This window comes from Salmo trutta, chromosome 21 (assembly GCF_901001165.1).
Source record: "Salmo trutta chromosome 21, fSalTru1.1, whole genome shotgun sequence".
NCBI lineage: Eukaryota > Metazoa > Chordata > Actinopteri > Salmoniformes > Salmonidae > Salmo > Salmo trutta.
Window position 1 is genome coordinate 41,778,385 of NC_042977.1, and position 7,592 is coordinate 41,785,976.

The 7,592-nt window shown below is 38.9% G+C and overlaps 1 long non-coding RNA gene and 1 pseudogene across 1 annotated transcript in view; both read right to left on the bottom strand.

The window, feature by feature from the left end:
- LOC115157469 (uncharacterized) overlaps window positions 1-5,354 on the bottom strand; it is an 18,869-nt gene extending 13,515 nt beyond the window's left edge. The window contains exon 1 of the long non-coding RNA XR_003868460.1: window positions 5,319-5,354. This is a non-coding gene — a long non-coding RNA (uncharacterized LOC115157469). The remainder of the gene's footprint in view (window positions 1-5,318) is intronic.
- A 133-nt stretch (window positions 5,355-5,487) lies between these two features.
- LOC115156467 (phospholipase A and acyltransferase 4-like) lies at window positions 5,488-6,953 on the bottom strand (annotated as a pseudogene).
- Between the last annotated feature and the right edge of the window lie 639 nt (window positions 6,954-7,592).

Sequence of the window (7,592 nt, forward strand, 5' to 3'; positions counted from 1 at the left end):
CCAATCAGCAACAACGAACTACAGCTGTGCCTGATTGGGAGCCACACACGGCCAAACCAACGAAACCAACCAACATAGAAAAATAAGCATAGAACGCCCACCCAATGTAACACCCTGGCCTAACCAAAATAGATAACAAAATAAAAACCTCTATGGCCAGGGCGTTACAACAGGATTTTAACCTTTATGTAAAGCGTTTTCATGAAGTTGTCCCCTTTGGTTTATGGCAGATGGTCCAGCCCCATCCTCAGACAATTTATTACAATTGAATACATTTTTGGTGCAATTCTCATTTCTGGAAAAGGCTTCAATTACAGGATCCAATACAGGATCCAATCTTGCCACATAAGATAGATTAGATATTTCTTATTGTCAGATTTTTTACAGATATTTGCTTTACATACAAGAAAATGCACTGCGATACAGGGAGAGACATGGGTCAAACATAAAAAAACAAAGGTAGAATTACAGTTTAAGGACTCTTATCCCCCCCCATATACTCACTATTACACAATTACACATCCCCTTAATGTCCATCCATTGTGCCACGGTGGGAGGGTCTTTTTGTAGCCCTTTCCTATTAACAGGCTTTTTACTGGCTGCCAGTAGGACCTTCAACAGGTACTTTTCTCTATTGTGTAAGTTATCAGGTATTTCACCCAAGTACAAAGAAATGAATGTTTGTTCTATGTCAAATCCCATTATTTTTCCAATGTTAGATCTTATTTCTCCCCAGTAAGTTTGGATTGTGGGACAGGTCCAAAAGATATGAGAGTGATCCACCCTCGATAGGCCGCATTCTCTCCAACAAGGATGTAGGGAGCCAGTCTGTTTTGATTTCAGTTTAGGTATTATGAAGAAACGTATGACATTCTTCCAACAGAAATCTCTCCATGACCTTGAGTTGGTGGAGCTTTGTTGAGTCTCTAATATGTTCAACCATGTTTCATCAGTTACTTACATGTTAAGTTCCTCCTCCCATTTCTTTGCTGGAGGGTAAATCACTTTTATCTCCCTTAAGAAATAGTGTCAAACTTGTAGGTATCTGTAAAAATTGTTGATAAACATGACTTGTTTATCCAAGCCATGTTTTTACTGAGGTCCTGGAAGTTATCTAGGTCCCCATTCCTTATAATTGTACTAAATGACGTGATGCCTTTCTGCGTCCATTGTTTAAATCTGCTGTCCTGAGTTGCAGGGATGAAGCTGGGGTCGTATGCGGGCCAACTCAGCAGTTTGACCTCTCTGTCTAAATTATTTTGCTTAACTACCCTAAACCATGTCTTCAGAGAGAAATTAATCCACTGATTTTGTCTATTGTATATTTCTATTACCATGTCCTTATTTCCCAAAACTGACTGTATGGGTGTCTGTCAAAGTAGTCTCAATGTCTTTCCATTTGGATTCGTATTCTGAATTGCACCAACCCAGTTGGTTATACCTACTCTTGGTTAGTTGGTTGGTTATTCCTACTCTTGGTTAGTTGGTTGGTTATACCTACTCTTGGTTAGTTGGTTGGTTATACCTACTCTTGGTTAGTTGGTTGGTTATACCTACTCTTGGTTAGTTGGTTGGTTATACCTACTCTTGGTTAGTTGGTTGGTTATACCTACTCTTGGTTAGTTGGTTGGTTATACCTACTCTTGGTTAGTTGGTTGGTTATACCTACTCTTGGTTAGTTGGTTGGTTATACCTACTCTTGGTTAGTTGGTTGGTTATTCCTACTCTCAAGTTATACCTACTCTTGGTTAGTTGGTTGGTTATACCTACTCTTGGTTAGTTGGTTGGTTATTCCTACTCTTGGTTAGTTGGTTGGTTATTCCTACTCTTGGTTAGTTGGTTGGTTATACCTACTCTTGGTTAGTTGGTTGGTTATTCCTACTCTTGGTTAGTTGGTTGGTTATACCTACTCTTGTTTAGTTGGTTGGTTATTCCTACTCTTGGTTAGTTGGTTGGTTATTCCTACTCTTGGTTAGTTGGTTGGTTATTCCTACTCTTGGTTAGTTGGTTGGTTATACCTACTCTTGGTTAGTTGGTTGGTTATTCCTACTCTCAAGTTATACCTACTCTTCAGCTCTTCCTGTGGGGTATAATTATATACTACGGCTTGGGTCTTGTGTACGTTAAGCACATACCCTGAATATGTTCCAAATGTTTGTAAAACATCCAGCAATCTAGGTACACTTGAGCCTGGGTCTTTAAGGAATAGCAGAACGTCATCAGCATACATGCATATCTTATGTTCACTGCCTCTTATTGTTATTCCCTCTAAGGTCGGGTTGTCTTATTGCCTGTGCTAATGGTTCGAGGTACAAGGAGAAGAGCGTGGGTGAAAGATTACAGCCTTGTCTTGCCCCTCTAATTTTATCGTTCGTGACTAATGTCCATGTATCTTTATTCTTGCAGTCAGATATGAATACAGATGCACTGTATCACTTCTTTGTTGAAACCAAATCTTTCCATAACTTGGAATAGGTAATGCCATCCCACTGAATCAAATGCTTTTTCTGCATCTAGACTGATTAATATTGCACTTGTCTTATTCTGAGTAATGTGGTCCAGGACATGTAGTGTTCTCCTTATGTTGTCCTGTGTCTGCCTATTTTGTATCAAACCAGTTTGATCTCTGTCAATCAATTCTGGGATTATGTTCTCCATTCTTTTGGCTATTATTGATGCATATAGTTTATAATCCGTGTTAAGAATTGCGATAGGTCTATATGAACTGCATTCCTTCTTATCTTTACCTTTCTTTGGGATTACAGATATGATGGCCTCTCTCCATGACGGTGGGAGACCCCCCTCCCACAGAGTCCAGTTAAAACAGGCCTTAAGTAGAGGTGTTAGTTGTTCTCTGAAGGTCTTGACCCATTCTGAAGGGAAGCCATCAGGCCCTTAAGTAGAGGTGTTAGTTGTTCTCTGAAGGTCTTGACCCATTCTGAAGGGAAGCCATCAGTGCCTGGAGACTTGTTTACTTTTAGTTGAGATATTGCTTTATTCATTTCTGCTGTGGTTATTTCTAAAGTAAGTCTATCATTTTGCTATGCCCCAATTGAGGGGAGATCAAGTGAGTTCAAAAAATGCTCTATTGTCTGTGCATCTGCCTTCTCTGGTTGCTTGTACAGATTTGTGTAATATGATTCAAATGCATTCTGTATTTCATCTAATTTGTATGTGATCTTCTTTGTTTTAGGGTCTTTTATTTTGAAAATGGTATTCTGTGCTTGTTGTTTCCTGAGTCTCCATGCTAGTAATTTGGTTGCCTTTGAGCCTGCTTCATAATATCGTTGTTTCAGGAACCTGAGCCTTTTCTCTACTTCTCCATAAATCTGGTCAATTTCCTGTTTTACCTTTTGAATCTCTCGTAATATAAGAGGGTCTTTGTTTTGACTATGAGATCGTTCTAAGTTTCTTAGTGTTTCCTGTAATTTCAGCAGTTTCTGTGCTTTAATCTTTTTCTTGAGATGATGTGGCTATGATCTTTCCTCTAATAACCGCCTTAGCTGCATCCCACAATGTAGCAGGAGATACTTCCCTGTTATCGTTATTCTCTAGATAGATGTTCAACATCTGTCTTTATTGATTCCTTGAATGCCGGATCATTCAGCATGCTTGTGTCATGACGTTGGCCTGTGGGTAAGGTTTATGACCCCCCCATAAATACCTTTCTCCCTTCACCTCTCTCTCTGACCCTACTGAAGGACTGTTGAATAGCCTTTGTTAAATATAGAGAGTCTGGGCCAACTGACACTTACTCTTGTGTTACTGACTTGTTGCACCCTCGACAACTACTATGATTATTATTATTTGACCATGCTGGTCATTTATGAACATTTGAACATCTAGGCCATGTGCTGTTATAATCTCCACCCGGCACAGCCAGAAGAGGACTGGCCACCCGTCATAGCCTGGTTCCTCTCTAGGTTTCTTCCTAGGTTTTGGCCTTTCTAGGGAGTTTTTCCTAGCCACCGTGCTTCTACACCTGCATTGCTTGCTGTTTGGGGTTTTAGGCTGGGTTTCTGTACAGCACTTTGAGATATCAGCTGATGTAAGAAGAGCTTTATAAATACATTTGATTTGATTTGATTTAGTTATCAATTAGTTATCATGTAGTTAGCAATTATTTATAATGTAGTTACCACGTTGTTATCAATTAGTTATCACAGTTATCATGTAGTTATCAATTAGTTATGTAGTTAGCAATTAGTTATCAAGTAGTTAGTTATCATGTAGTTAATTAGTTATGTGGTTATCAGTTAGTTATCGTGTAGTTATCACATAGTTATCAATTAGTCATCATGTAGTTAAAAAATCAGTTATCATTTAGTTAACAATTAGTAATCGTGTAGTTATCAATTAGTTAATGTAGTTAGCAATTAGTTATCAAGTAGTTATCATGTAGTTATCAATTAGTTCTCATGTAGTTAGTTAGATAGTTATCATGTAGTTAATTAGTTGTGGTTATCAGTTAGTTATTGTGTAGTTATCATGTAGTTATCAATTAGTTATCATGTACTTTTCCATTATAAATAGTCCACTGTAATACACTAGACCAGGGGTATCCAAAACTACCCGGGAGGTCGAGATTACTGCTGTTTTCCTGTTCTACCTGATAATTAATTGAATCCACCTGGTGTCCCAGGTATAAATCAGTCCCTGATTAGAAGGGAAGAATGAAAAAATGCAGTCGAACTGGAACCAAGGTCCAGAATTGAATTTGAGGGCACTAGACCAAAGGTCGTTATGTTGTACATTGTCTGCCATCTAGTGTTGGGATTCAACTATTACATCAGTGATAATCATGTCCACATGCTGCTTACTGTAAAGTCTCCAACATTTCCTCATCTTACAGTAAAACACCATATTACCAATAAATCACTTAACACGAGATGAATGTTAATAAGTGAGTTATAACATTTTTTTTTAAATACTCTTAATTGACGGCTTACAAGCCCTTTAGCCATTTTAATAAAACAGACAGAAAACAGAATTCTTGCTCATGTTTTATTATTATAAAGACTTCACTTCATACAGAGACAGAGGATGGAAGAGAGAGAGAACATCTGAGAGGTTTAGACCTCACTTCATACAGAGACAGAGAGGATGGAAGAGAGAGAGAACATCTGAGAGGTTTAGACCTCACTTCATACAGAGACAGAGAGGATGGAAGAGAGAGAGAACATCTGAGAGGTTTAGACCTCACTTCATACAGAGACAGAGAGGATGGAAGAGAGAGAGAACCTCTGAGAGGTTTAGACTTCACTTCATACAGAGACAGAGAGGATGGAAGAGAGAGAGAACATCTGAGAGGTTTAGACCTCACTTCATACAGAGACAGAGAGGATGGAGGAGAGAGGACATCTGAGAGGTTTAGAACTCACTTTCAGTATGACGCTGCTCAAGTTTTGCCATTTTAAATGGTCATACCCATATTAATCACCAGATGGGAGCAAACACACCTCAAAGAACACTGAAGTGGACACACCGTTGTCGTTTGGTACAAACCGTTGTGAAACGTAGTGAAATGTTTAATCATTTGAATGTGCCCCAGGTTATAAACATAATCCAGTCATGGTTCTAGCTACGTTGATGGCTAGCCTTCATCTCATTAACTATGCTCAGTAATAGATTGATCCATATCCAAAATCCAATTGTCAAGACAACAAAGAGAGTTTGTGTTTGATGGAATGGAAGTCCACTACACACTTCAGTTGTATAGCCTATTCAGAGTCTGATTAAATAAATAAACGTACCTGCAAGCAGACAGCCTCACCATAGCGAATAGTTGTGGCAATATGCTCACAATTGTTCTTGATAGCAAAGTATCTCCCACAATCGTTATTCAGGGTCACAATATCTTTAATCATCTGTGCATCCGTTCTGATTTTATTATCCTTATCGAGATGATTGTCCACCACAGGGTTACTTGTGCCTTTAACTGCTGCCAGTGAAGCAAATGTACATTTTGTAACTGTAGAGATAACTTCACCTGATAGAGAAATGGAAATGAAATCAGACATTTTTGTAATTTGTGACTTTATAGTAATATTTTGGATTGTGTTTTATATTGTCAATATTTTAAACTTACCTGGGAAGTGAAAAATATCTTGTCCATCTTTTCTTCTATTGGGATCGCCAATCACTTTATCACCCACCCAAATTGCATAGTGGTTGAATCCAGTTCGATCAAATTTGATGATATCCCCAAAATGATACTAAAAGATTATTAAATAAATATAAACATTATAGGAACAAGTAATACCTGCATTATCTGACGCTAATTGCTATTTACATTGATCTTTGCCTGTAAATCACATAATCCATAACTTTAAAAAAGTAATTAACAAACTCACAGCAGGCAATGATTTCACTGTATTCATTGATAATGTATAATGCTAATGTAACTGATAATTATGACACATTTTCACAAAGTGTGTTGGGGACCCGAGTTATATATTCAGAACAAAAAACTACTTTTCAAATAAAAACATGTTCAATTAGCCAAAAAGTTTCTCACTTTTGTTGAATACCTACTAACAAGAAGGTAAATATCATACTAGTAGATTAGGAGATTAATTATTTAAAGTCACTTACCCCTCCTTCAACCGAGATGGTCAGTTGAAAAAGCAAAATGGCCAAAATTAAGGTCTACTTAATTTTCATCTTCATGGCTGTCCCGGGGAAATGCTGGAAAGGATAAAACAGAGATGCAAATGAAAGAGGAGTCAAGCACATGTTAATTTGAGAGGGCACTAAGTGTTTTCGCATACATTTTGGCCACTGTAACTATAACTCTTCAAAATACATTTGAATCTCAATAACCCATTTCTAGCTATAGGGTACAGTAGCTTACCACTGGAGTTAATGGAGTTATCTGAGAGCTGTAGGAGCTACAGTATGTCAAATGTCAGACTGACAGTAACTGAACCATGAACGTGTTGTTCATTGTTCATGGTTCAGCATATACCATGGATATTCCTACAACATACCTGGACTCTGATACGTCATGGGGGCCAGACCCTAAGGACTGTATGCCTCGCAGGCAACCATTCTACTCCCCCCAGCCAAGACCCTCGACACCCCCTACATGTCCACAGCCTGAGGATGTGTTTGATGGGGTGGTCAGTACTATTTTTGTGGACACCATCAAGGCCTCTGTAGCCACACTTTTAAACGTGGTGATTGGAGAGTATATACGTGAAAAATGCATCGGTTGTGAGATCAATCACCCCAGCCAGCGCCGGCATCCGTGTTTATACGAGCCCCCAAAATACTACTTCTTCAACCATTTTGAGGAGCTGGTGAAAAGACTGTGGTCCTGCAGGTTTATACCTGCGCTGGTCAGAGCCCTGGAGTCTATGGGTCTTGTGCCTTCTATTCCCAGAGTTTACGGGGTAACCGAGGCTTTCCTACATGAACTGAAGGAGGCGATCTACATCCACGAGAAACTCAAAGAAATCCGACAAACCCTGGTGGACGACAACAAATACCGGGAAGCTGTGGTGGAGGACGTGATGACTTTCTGGCTCAACAAAACCCCAGAGACCGAGTGACAATACCTATTTGTTATTTAGATGTAAAGCAATGGGGAA